The 12293-nt window shown below is 47.8% G+C and overlaps 1 long non-coding RNA gene across 2 annotated transcripts in view; it reads right to left on the bottom strand.

The window, feature by feature from the left end:
* LOC125325598 overlaps positions 1-12293 on the bottom strand; it is a 29514-nt gene that overhangs the window by 7926 nt on the left and 9295 nt on the right. Inside the window, exons 2-3 of one of the 2 annotated variants that reach the window (XR_007203424.1) lie at positions 10578-10635; positions 9435-9626 (exon numbers count right to left, since the gene is read on the bottom strand). This is a non-coding gene — a long non-coding RNA (uncharacterized LOC125325598). Of the gene's footprint in view, positions 1-8297; positions 9627-10577; positions 10636-12293 lie in introns of those variants that run through there. The other variant, XR_007203423.1, reaches the window with a different exon arrangement.

The raw sequence follows: 12293 nt of genomic DNA, 5'->3' as shown, positions 1-12293 counted from the left end.
CACCCGTTTAGCAAGGCTGGGGATGTGGTAGTTGCTGTGGGGTGGAAGAAGAACTAGGGCAGCAAGGCAGTAGAAGCCTGTTTTGAATCTGTGTTCTTGGATGCCAGCCCTAGGCTGAACCTAAGGAAGGGGACGCAGTGGTTGGACAACGTGGGAACGGGAATGACAATGAACTCCAGACCTTTTCTGTTTAAAACATGTCTCCCTAGCACTAATCCTGTAACAACTTGGAGTGCCCTCATCCCAAAAAACAGTGTTTCCAAGCCAGACAGTTCTGAATATGTCCTTGCTTTGCTTGCCACAAGCATGGAGAAAAGAGCCTGAGGAAAACAGTAGCTCCTGCTGCCAGCTCTGGAAGGCAGCGGACTTCTCAGATGTCAGGCAGATCTGAAACATCAAAGGGGCTTCTCCTGAACTAGCTGACCTCTTATTACACGTGTCCTTCCACTAATACCCAGCAGATTATCTTTGCCTTGTTTTTGCCGCTGTGTTCCTGACCTGTGGAAATCCCCCTGCTTTGAACATGCTCCGTGATGGCTGGGAGGTGACATTTGCAGTGACTGCTCTGCTGCAGGTGGCTCCTCTGTGAATTTTCTTTTGGATGTGTGTGACTGGAAGTGCCTCTGAGCGTGTGTCACCAGCCCCACGCTTCCATCGGACCCTGAGCTATAGGTGAGCACCGGCTCAGCAGACATTGAGAGGGGGTTTAGTCCCAGGGGAACTGTAGATTGCTGTGAGTACAAGTTGGCTGTGCTTACACAGAGGGATAAGCTGCATCCCCAGACCACCAAGGACAATAATTTCCAGGCGTTTTCTCTCTCCTTTTAGCAGTCTTGCTGAAATTCAGGGGAGCACTGGTGGAAACAGGTGCAAAAATGGTGGGTTTTGGGGGGAAGAGGTTGCTGGCAGGTTCTGGATGTAACCACGATCACGAGATGAGGCAATGAAGGAAAGCCAGCACAGAGGAGAGAGACCCTGTGGTTCCAAACACTGCTCTGCTGTGTGTCAGTCGTCTCTCACTGACCCCATCACACAGTTCCTGTGGAGATGCACGATTCTGCCACACACAGATTGCCTCTGGCTCTGCTCTCAGGGCTGTGCAGCTTTCTCCTTCCTGGGTCTGCTGCTCTGGTCCTGGACTTTCTCCAAGCAAAGCCTCCCACTGGCCTCGTGCTGTTCTCAGTGGTTCTTCTCTCGTGTTAGAATCTGCTGGAATAACTCGTACCGCATAAGCAGTTCTTGAAATGTGCATCGAGTGTATCCTTAAGGCAGAGGACAGGCACTAGCAGAGACTTTGAGAACCACCAGATTAACACCAGTCCCTGGAAGGAGCAAAGGGCAGAAACTGTGCAATGTGTTGCTCAGACCATTAGGAAATCCTGGTTTCTAGGGGAAGGGGGGATTGAATATGTGGCTGTGTGAGCCTTAGCAGGACCAAACAGTGAGGGTCAGCTCCAGTTTTCCAGAGCCAGGACCCTGGAGGGCTGTTGCATTCACTAGCTATCATGTCATGGTGTGGAATCCAGTGCCTTGAGGCTGTGCCTGCAAAATGATGTGTCTGGTTCTCTCCCACTGTCCTTTTGCAGCCCTCGACATCCACGCAACTTGCAGCCTTCCAGCACCTGAAGGGAGCCTACAGGAAAGATGGAGAGCTGTTGACAAGGGCCTGGAGTGACAGGACAAGGGGGAATGGCTTCTCACTGGCAGAGAGTAGGGTTAGATTGGACATTACGAGTGAGTTTTGCCGGCTGAAACTTAGTTTTTAATGCTGGACTTAATCCTTGAATAACGAGGTGGAACACTTCTACAGCATCTTTGTTCCAGGAACGATGGTCGGATGCTCAATAGACAGCAAATCCATGATGATTTTTATTGTTAGCAGAAATACAGATAATAATTGATTATAGTTACCTCACTTTTGCCTTCTTGAAAAGAATCTGGGAGCTGCTGGATGAGACAGAGAAATACCAGGCAAAGCTGTACTTATATGCATGAACTGCATGAATATTAGCCTGTTAACTTGGCCTAGTCCATGAAATATTATTGAAACAAAATTGGAACAAACCAGTTGGGTCATGCAGTGAGATGTGTGATTTACGAGGGTGAAGCCAACTCAACATCATCTTAATGACATACTATTAAATACTCATTACTAAATTTGATATGTGCAGGAGCACACTGCCTGAGGGCCGGCATCCCCAGCTAATTCCACTCTTTTTCAAACACATTTCATAACCACAGAAAAAGAGCAGAAGCACTGTTTTGGAAGGTTTCTCTGCTGGCTACAGATAAAGGTAAACAGCCACAGCTAACATAATGTCATCTCACAGAATCACGGAATATCCTGAATTGGAAGGGACCCACACGGATCATAAGTCCAGCTCCTGACCCTGCACAGGGCCAGAGCTGGGCACAAGCATAGAAATGTTTAGAATTTTCCTTCTGGAGCAAGGAAGGGAAGGAAATGTTATAATACTTCCTGTCCTTCATCTACCTAAGTTTCTGTGAGATGACCTTTCCAGTGCTAATTAAGTTGAGTCAGAATCTGAATTGTGACATGAATAATTCTTGAACGCAAAAAAAAGCAATAAACATACAGACACAGTTCTGAAAGCTGAAATTGCTCTCCCTGATGCAGGGAAATATCTGTCCCCTAAGGTAAATGCCACCAAAGAGTGCTGGATTCCTGTCAAAGTGGCAGCTGATGGCCATTCTGGGAGGTGACTACCGATGGTTCAGCAGCTGCCAGCTTGGCCAGTTTGTTTCTGCAGGATTCAGGCAGCAGTTCAAGTTGGCCTCTTTCAGCAGAGCTCATTCCAGGGACTGAGGGGTGGAAAATCCCTGTCCATTACATATCTCCAGCTCAACAAACTTCTAGCTCCTCTTGAAAAGGGGAAGGTGTCCTGCACTTCAATTTCTGTATGGGAGGAGACGGCTCTTTCCTGTATCCATAAGGTTTTGCCCCAAAGATCACAAAGCTCATTGAATGGTTTGGATTGGACAGGACCTCAAAGATAATTTCGTCCCAACCCCCCTGCCATGAGCAGGGACACCTCCCACTAGAAGTTCTCCCATGCTCTTTTGATGGGAATCACATAAGGGCAGGGCACAGGTATTTTGCTCATAATCGTGGCTTGCAGTTTTCATGCTTCTCATGAACAGCAGCCAGCAAGAGGAATGAGCAAATGGTTTATTGGTATTGGGACTTGGAAAATCCATGGTGTGCACAGCACTCTGCATCCAAGCTAAGTGACATTTGGTGATGCCCCAGGTGACACCTGGAGCGCAGGGGAATTGGTGAGGATCACCACAGCATCCTGGAAAGTGCCCTTGGACCTGCACAGAGGACCTGCTCAATTACAAAGCCAACTGAAGTTTCTAGGAATGGTATAATCATGTGAAGAGAGACCAGGCTTAAATTACCAGGTCAGCAGCCATCATTTGGAGGGGCAGCTGAGGTTGTAAGCAGATAGCAGCAGCAGCAGGGTGAACCAGAGTTCACCTGGGTTACAGGGCTCTCTGCGTGGCATTAACTGGGTTTGATGCAGAGCAGCTGGAGGGATGGGCAGCCAGCAAGCCCCTGTGGAAGTGGGATGGTCAGAAGGTTCTGTGTCTGAAGCAGGGCAGCAGGTCCTCGGTGTCTAGGGGCAAACTGGTAGAGTTGCTGGGTTGGGTCCTGGAGAGATGCACAGGAAAGAGGATCCCTGCTTCCTGCAGCAGAACTGGTGTGTGACTTTTGCTCTGGCACAGAAACCACAGCAGGGTCCTAGAGTGCTCCATTTGGAGGAAGGTGGGTGCCTTGGTAGGGATGGGATTAGTGGGACGCTGCAGGGGAGATCTGGAGATCATGGAAATACTGTCAGCATCAGCAGATCTCCATCCCCCCCTTCTGCTCATCCTTGACAAACAGACTCATGCCATCTACGTTCTCTCCTCATTCCCTGCCCCTAATGGTACAGGGAGAATCAAACAACTCTTATTTTATATACCCCCATGCCCTATGAATCCTGAGGGGGAGGTAGTTTTTCTCTCGCTAGAACTCTGGAAACATGAGGAAAATGAACTTAAATTCAATGTTTTGAGGTCATGTTCTCTGACAGTGCAGATCAGCACAGCCTCAATTAATTCAATTAGCAGTGCTGACCCTGGAGTCGTAAGTATTGGTGAGTCTCTCGCTTGGAGCACTCTGGCAGCATGCGGAAGATTTTAAAAGAGCAATTTTCCACAATCCCCCAGTTTTTTATAGAATTAAAAAAAATGCTAAAAAAAGTTGTTAGTCTTTGGGTCAAAGTTCTGGAACCAAATATTTATTAGCTGTGCTGACTGCCAGTCTGCATCTTAGCACAACCCTCACTGGATGCACTCGACTGTCTCGTTCGAAGGACTTTTTTCACATTAAAAATCCCCTTGAGTTTGATTAACAAATGACAAATAAGCTGCTCCAAGTCCTTACGGGAATCCTGAAGGATATATCAGTGTGGGGGCATACAAGGACTTTCATTTCTTCTTGGAGGAAATCCTGCCACCTCCTATGTGTGGAGAATTGCAACAGAAGGGTTCATATCCACAAAAGGAATGTTTCCTGTGCGTTTGAGATGGCAACAACAGACAGGATTCCCTCTCAGCATACGGACATACTCTACAAATGCATGGAATTCCCAAGAGGTCTTGGTGTCCAGTATTTTGGGGTTTTATTATTTTTGGGGGAGAGACTGACTTAATTTTAGTTTTTAAGTGCAGCAGGTCTCTTTCCAGACACTGATAGTCAGAAACCCGGGAGGACTGGATGTCATTTACTGTCATTTCTCACAAGAAATTGAGAGCCAGCACAGTCAGGGTCAGAGACTGAAGTAATAACAGCTTTCACAGTAACAACCAGACTTTCATTTCTAGATCCTCATGCCTAGATCACTAGAGTAGCTTCAGCTAAATCCTATTTATTACAGAAGAAAGTTCTAAGTCAACTTAGCCAAGTGGCAGAAATCCCAGATTGGTAAAAGGGTTGAAAGGAAAGAAAGCAGTCATTTCTACGCCACCTTCACCTCAAATATGCCCATAGGACAAAAAGAAAGGAAAGATGACAAATCACTGGTCTTCATTCAGCCTTTACTTGAGAGTTTCCTTACCTGAATTTAATAGTTGATCACAACAGTTGTAGCTTAAATATCCCGATGCCCAGTCGAAAAATCACACAGGGCAGGGGAATATGCTGCATTTTCTGCTATTGCAGAGACGGAGAACTGAGAAAAGGAAGGATCAATGTTCCCAGAAATCTTTCTCCTGCAGCATATTCCCCTGACCCGTGTGATTTTTAGACTGGACATTGGGAAGCATTTCTTCACCGAGAGAGTGGTGAGACACTGGACCAGGCTTCCTGAAGGGATGGTCAGTGCCCTAGCTCTGTCATTGTTTGAGAGGCATTTGGACAATTGTCCTTAACCTTTGGTCAGCCCTGAAGTGCTCCGGCTGTTGGACTGGATGATTATTGTGGGTCCCTTCCAACTGAAATATTCTGTTCTATTCCATTCCAGTCTATTCCATTCTATTCTTGCTGTCATCGTCTTCTCTGTGAAGAGGGAATGAGGGTCCCAAAGGACATTGGCTGTTTCCTGAGGGTGTGGGCAGCAGATTTCAAGTGGGGTGGATGCCAGAGCAGTCCCCACATGCCAAGATGTTAACAAACTGCAGATCAGGAGTGAAAGGCATTGACAGCACTGCAGAGGCTGCTGACCCAGCACCTGCCTGCCTTGAACCTGGTTCAAGTCAAATGCATAAGCTGCTCATGAGTTCCAAATCTGTTGTTTAGTTCTGAAAGCCAGTAGGACCTTGTCTTTCCTCCCACCTTCCCCTTCTCCTGCATCCAAGCCTTTTGCCTCAGTGACTTTGCTGCGTGGACTGGGAGTGGGATGCTGGAAGCAGGATGCTCAGTCTCTGCTTCCCACCTTGTTCCCAGATGGGAACAGGAAGGGTGCCACTGTGGTGGGAGTACCGTCACTTCCCTGTGCAGTCTTCCACTTCCAGAAAGGACAGAAGCTGTGTTTGCATGCGGGGCATCCCTGGTTTATGTGTTCAATAGCTGTACCCCATCTGAGTGTGTGTGCTGAACAGAAAGCTGTAGTAGCAGAACTTCCATCAGCGTAAGGAGAATTGTTCCTTAGTTATATCCATAAGCTAAGAAATTGAAATGAGAGGGAGGAAATGAAGCTTGTCAATTTTTCCAGTGTCCATATGTTTTATTGCATGGACTCCAGCAGGTCACAGGGAGGGAATTCTGCCCCTTTGCCCCTCTCTGCTGCAACCTCCCTGCAGAGCTGCATCCAGCCCTGAGCCCAGCACAGGAAGGACAGGGAGCTGCTGGAGCCAGTCCAGAGCAGGGACACCGAGATGGTGAGAGGGATGGAGCAGCTCTGCTGTGAGGAAAGGCTGAGAGAATTGGGATTGTCAACCTGGGGAGGAAAAGGCTCTGGAGTGACCCAATTGTCCCTTCCAGTGCCTGAAGGGAGCCCACAAGAAAGATGGAGAGAGATTCTTGGCAAGGGCCTGGAGTGACAGGACAAGGGGGAATGGCTTCACACTGACAGAGAGGAGGTTTAGGTTGGATATTGGGAAGAAATTGTTCCCTGTGAGGGTGCTGAGGCCCTGGCACAGATTTCCCAGAGCAGCAGTGGCTGCCCCATCCCTGGCAGTGTTCAAGGCCAGGTTGGATGTGGCTCTGAGCAAGCTGGGATAGTGGAAGGTGTCCCTGCCCATGGCAGGGGGGTTGGAACAAGATGATCTTTAAGGCCCTTTCCAACCCAGGCCTCAGCCCTGGGTGTCCCTGTGTGCAGGGAGGGCTCCGAGCAGGGCCCAGGCTCTGCTCCGGGGGGCCCAGCCATGGCACCAGAGGAACAGGCAGGGACTGATGCCCAGGAAGTTCCACCTGGACAGGAGGCAGAACTTCTTCCCTGGGCAGTGACTGAGCCCTGAACAGAGACCAGAGAGGGTGTGGAGTCTCCCTCACTGGAGATATTTCAGACCCCTCTGGACACAATCCTGTGCTGTGTGCTCTGGGATGGTCCTGCTGGAGCAGGGAGTGGGATCAGATGAGCCACTGTGTTCCCTTCCAGCCTGACCCATCCTGGGATTCTGTGATTCTGTGAGTGCAGGTGTTTTCATCATCTGTATCTGTGTTAAAATTGTAATTTAGAAGCCCTTCATTAACTTGCCATTAAATTCTTGGTGTGTTGTACAGAGACTGAGGAATGAGGGGAAATCTCCAGAGCATAAATGCTTAAGCTTGCAGTCTCCAGTGAGACAGGAGGAACACCTTCCCTCCCAAAGAAGGTGCAACAGGATCAGAGAAGGTGATACTGTATATCTGTCAGTGGTGGTTTGAGCTTGCCTAAAGGATATTGGTGTGAATATCCATCTTGCATGAGAGGGTGAAGGCTTTTCAGAAGGGCTAAAGCAAGCTCATTGGAGAATTGGTGCTGGAAATGAAATTTGGGGTGGTGGATCTCATCCCTGGCCCTGGTTGCTGGATTGTTATCACCTCCATTTTTTCTGATGGCTCCCCATGTTTTTTGAGGCAAGAGAACAATTTGCAATGGAGTCACGCTGAGGTGTGCTGCCTCCATTGCCAGAAGGCTCATTTTTGCTTTTTATTAATTACAGGAGTTGAGTGACTGCTTCAAGTGCAACAGCGTGGCCCCAGTGTCCTGTGGAACATATGGGCCCGGGAGAAAGGTCTGACCTGAGCCTCAGCTGGTGTCCCCTGACGTCAGACCAACCACACCTGCTCAGGGCAGCTGAGGGAGCCTGTCTCGTGTGTGCACAGCTAAGCTGTTTGCCTAAAGGGCAGCCTCAGCCAGGCTGAAGGACTTGTTTTAGGATGAGATCGATGCTTCTGTACTTCCCGTGTAGTTTTTTGAAACATTTGCATCGGCTTACTGATGTAGCCTTGAGAAAGAGAGGAGGGAAGCCTTCCCTGATGACTCCAGGGGTGTGTGTGTGCTTTAACAACCCCAGGAAGGGAATGCTGGCTTCCCATGGTGAGAGTTTCCTGGAGGGAGAAGCTGATCAGCTTCCCAGGGTCACCGAGTCCTCTGGTTCTTGTGCTTTGTTAGGATGAGTGTGCCAGGGACACCGAGGCTCGGATGGTCTCTGTTCCAGAGATTTACAGCACCAAATCTACAGCTGGGGAGAGGCAGCATCATTCTGCTTTACTGCCTTCTGTTTGCGGCCTCGGCCCGGAGGATTTGTTTATCAGCTCTTCCACATGCCACGTTTCAGTCCGAAAATTCAGCATGTTACAATGCTAATGAGAATGACGTTTAATTTTAGCAGACACCTCCTTTCTGCGTGTGGGAAGATGGGTTTTGCTGGGCGCCGAAGCGCACAAATAAAGCTGTTATCGAACATTCCCATGCTGGTGTGAATTAGAAGCAGCACGGTTTTAAAAAATCAGCAAGGCTGTGCCTGGTTTAAGCCGGTCTGCTTTCAAAGTCTTCACCAGGGGCATTTTGCATTTGCTGTCCCAAGAGACAAAGGGAGAACTGAGGGTCATATTTTTTCTGGAGCCACATCAGTTTATATCTGCTGAGCTCCTGACTTGGAATGCTTATTCCACCAAGTGTGTCAGATTTGCTGCCCTGCTCTGCAGTGCCTGAAGCAATGCATAAAAGCAGGGCTGGATACACCAGTGACCAAGCAAAAAAAAGATCAGTTCCTGGGGAAAGAAGGGCTTTTTGGATCACCTCTACGGGGAGGGAGAGGAAGGGGAAGGAAGGGAAGAACAGCACATGAAGGAGCTGCTCGAGAGCGAGTGCAGAGGAGGATGAGTCACCTTCAGGCTTTGGCTTGGGTGGCAAGGGAAGCGCCTCCACCTCCAGAACGCCTCCTCCTCTTGCTTTTTCACTGCCTTGCTGCGCTCAGGCTCTGCGGTGACCCCTGGCTCTGGGCTCGGAGAGGGACGGCGGCAGTGCCCCAGCGTGGGAAGGGCAGGGCAGGAAAGCACGGCACCTCCGGTGGGCATGCCACAGCCCTGCCTGTCCGCTGTGCCATCAGCGGCTGTCAGAGGGCTGGCACGGGGCTCTCGGTGAGTCTGACTCCCTCATGTTTTATGTAGTCACTTAGCACCCACAGCGCTGGGGGAGGCAGCACCAGCAAATCAAAGCCTCTCCAGTTCTTTACACTCGACTTTGCTTGCTTTATGTCCCACACAGAGAAATTACCTCACAGAGCCCTCAGCGGAGAGCTTCGCAGCTGCGTATTTCCAGTAGTGCCATCGGTACCCCGCACTGGGGGCTGCAGAAGGGACATTTCTCCTGATTTGAACGATGGCACTCAGGCATAAAGGCTCAGTTAATCGTCTGGGCTCTTTATTTTGTCAGTAACAAAACCAAGGCACTGCTAACTGGTGATTCACGGGAGGGCTGACAGGCACGGTGACTCACCTCCCAAGAACACTGGTTTGTCTCCAGGGTCTGTGGGTTTGCTGAAGACATCTAACTTTCAGGTGGGTAAACTTAGGTGAGATGGATCTTATCCCGGGAAGCAATTGCTCTTGCCTTCCTCTGCAAACACCTCCAGTGAGAGGTGTGCAGTGACTTGTGCAGAAATGTGCTCTTCAGGATGAAGCAGCAGCTCTGAAATTAATATTGAGAAATGTCAGTGGCTCTATGGCCAGCTTGTAAGAGAGAAACTATTACACCTGGACTGGGGGGATGTCAGGAGTAGAAAACCACCAGTCTGAGTGCTCAACTTGTTTTTACCCACAGAGATTCAGTTACAGACAGATCTCAGGGGTTACTCTGAAAGCCACAGAGAAGTTTTCTCTATACATGCAGAAAATTTGCCTGTTAGAGCAAAGCGGAGTGATCAGGTGGCCAAATCAACATGAAAGAAAACCAAACCAAAACAACCCCCCCCCCAACATGATAAACAGCACCACTGTTTTGGAAATACCCATCTCTTATGACTACTTTAGAAGAAAATAGTATTTCTCTAACATTAAGCCTTCATGCATAGGTAAGGTACTTTTTCCAGACCACCAACACCAGTGAAGATGTCAGATGTGCTATACTTTCAAAACAAATGCACAAACATGCTAGATGTGAACATTTATTCCTAAATTGCTATTTATTCCTAACTTGAAACCAGCTGGCTGGGTGTCTGTTCAGTGAATCCCAGTCTAAGCAATGTTACACAAGAGATCAGTCCATGGCTTTTAAAGAGAATAAAATGATTAAATGATTTGCTTATTAAGTGTTTTCTCTTATTAAACTGCTGAAAAGTTGCTTATTTGAACTTGTTCTTCCATTGGCAGAAAGTTGTCTTCAGAAGTTGAAATTAAATACATAGAAACTTCTTTACAATCACAATGCAGATTCATACTCATTGTACTCTCATGTTACTGACAGATAATGTGGATTTTTCCAAATGTGCAGCACATTACAGGCCTCTAGTGGTAGAAATAAAAAAAAAAATCTAGCTTAGGATCCATCCTAACTGTAACAGTTCCTGATGGTGCTCAATTCCAGTCTTAATAAATTACATAATGCTTTCTGTTTATAGATTTGGCCTTGTAGTTTGCTCACCTGAGGGAAATGGAAATTCAGCAGAGGTCAGAGGTGTCAGTGACAATTCTCTGTTAATCTGAAAAAAAAAAAATGAGAAAGTAAACCAGGTTTAAAAAAAAGAGAAAAGCACTTCATGCATAGCCCTCATCTTGCTTAATTAATTAATTGCAGTAGCCGAAAGAGATAGGATGCTGTGAGTCTGGCAGGGTACAGCCATGCCACACCACACCTGCTGAGGCTCCAGCCTTCCCACCCCTTTTTCTGCCAGGTCTGTGTGTGCACAGGACTCTGCCAGTCCATCTCAAAGCCCCATTGCTATCACCTCCCTGACAAATTCAGGTGAGAGTTGCCCAGGAGCATCCTCCTCTCAGGCCCTGCAAAAGGAGCCTCCTGTCAGGGCTGATCTTGTAGCATTTAACATTTGATTTACTCAGCACAAATTTATTTCTTTTGCACAAAGTACCAGGCAGTGACTAAGCAATTCCCACAGGGTTGTTTGGTGCTTTGTTCTTGGTTTTCTGGTTTTTTGTTCTTTTTTTTGTTTGGGTTTTTTAATTACAATTTTTTGCTAAGATTAATATTAATAATACTACGCTCAAACTCTTCATTTCTGAAATAAATATGATGCAAACTTATACTTCCCAAAACTCTCAGCATTTTGCTGCATTTTTAAGGAGAGGACTACTATATGTAAAAAAAAAAAAAAAAAAAAAAAGCGAAGTGTTAGAAGTGATTGAAGGTTTTTTCCCCTTAGGTGTTTTTTTTTGGACAACGGGGTTTGGTCACTGGTCACTGCATTTTGGTGAAGAAGCAGGCAAATTTGAGAGGCTTCAGAAGAGGTCAAATGAAATGCTGTATATATGGGGACTAAAGAGCTGTGGAGGAAAGCTTAAGGTCATCAAAATCTCTGTGTGAACAAAGACCATGGAAGAAGTGATGGCAGAAGAGGGTAAAATTCTGTTGAGGGTGGCATTCAAGCCAGAACATTGTATTTGGAAGTGAATGCATTCCTGTGAGATGCATCATCTTCGGCTTAAGTGTCTTTAGACCCTCTCATGGATCTATGGAAGGGACCTGGTCTAGTGGAAGGTGTCCCTGCCCATGGCAGGGGGGTTGGAACTGGGTGATCTTTAAGTTCCCTTCCAACCCAGGCCATTCTGTGATTTACACTTGCCAGTCCTGTCCAGGGGATGTGTGAGTTGGACTATTTTGGTACAAATAGTGCCAACATTTCTCAAACATTCCCTCTCGTGATCCACTGTGAAAAAAAAATCTTTCATTCAGCACAATAGTCCAGTTGCATTCTGAGGGAGGTCTCACAGCAGTTCTGCAGCTTCCTCACCTGGAAAAGAAGAGGGGCAGGCACTGAGCTCTGCTCTGTGTGACCAGGGACAGGACTCAGGGAACAGCTGGAGCTGTGTCAGGGAGGGTGAGGCTGGGTATCAGGGAAAGGTTCTTCCCCCAGAGGGTGCTGGGGCACTGAACAGGCTCCCCGGGGAACAGGCACGGCCCCAAGGCTGCCAGAGCTCCAGGAGTGTTTGGACACCGCTCTCAGGGATGCACAGGGTGGGATTGCTGGGGTGTCTGCACAGGGCCGGGAGCTGGACTCAATGATCCTAGAATCCAGGAGAGCCTATGATTCCATTGCTAAATCAACTTTTTAAACAGATTTCTTGCAGCTGTTAAATGTTCCCAAGTATAGAAGAAGAGACTGTGATGCCTGAGACATGACTA

Source organism: Corvus hawaiiensis, chromosome 4, assembly GCF_020740725.1.
Source record: "Corvus hawaiiensis isolate bCorHaw1 chromosome 4, bCorHaw1.pri.cur, whole genome shotgun sequence".
Classification (NCBI taxonomy): domain Eukaryota; kingdom Metazoa; phylum Chordata; class Aves; order Passeriformes; family Corvidae; genus Corvus; species Corvus hawaiiensis.
The sequence above is the reverse complement of the archived record's forward strand: the minus strand, read 5'-3'. Positions and strand labels throughout refer to the sequence as shown.